This window comes from Sinocyclocheilus grahami, unplaced genomic scaffold (genome assembly GCF_001515645.1).
Source record: "Sinocyclocheilus grahami isolate Dianchi unplaced genomic scaffold, SAMN03320097.WGS_v1.1 scaffold828.1, whole genome shotgun sequence".
Taxonomy (NCBI): Eukaryota; Metazoa; Chordata; class Actinopteri; order Cypriniformes; family Cyprinidae; genus Sinocyclocheilus; species Sinocyclocheilus grahami.
In genome coordinates this window covers 445176-445467 of record NW_015506007.1, presented here as the reverse complement: position 1 = coordinate 445467, position 292 = coordinate 445176, and positions in this window count along the sequence as shown.

Here is a 292-nt window from a genome sequence, read left to right as displayed (position 1 = left end):
AGCATCATTACTTCAGTCTTCAATGTCACATGATCCTTCAGAAATTCTAATGTGCTGATTTGATGCTTTAACATTATCAATGTTGAAAACTTTGTTGAAAGCAGTTTTTGCTGCTTAATGTTTTTGTTTGAAGTTCTTTTTTCCCCCCTGGATTCTTGGAATAGAAAGTCTTTTGTAACATGATAAATATATTTACTGTTCATTTTGATTAATTTAATGCCGGCTTGCTGAATAAAAGATCTTGCACAAAATATAGAAATTTACTAACCCCAAACTTTTGAACAATAACAAT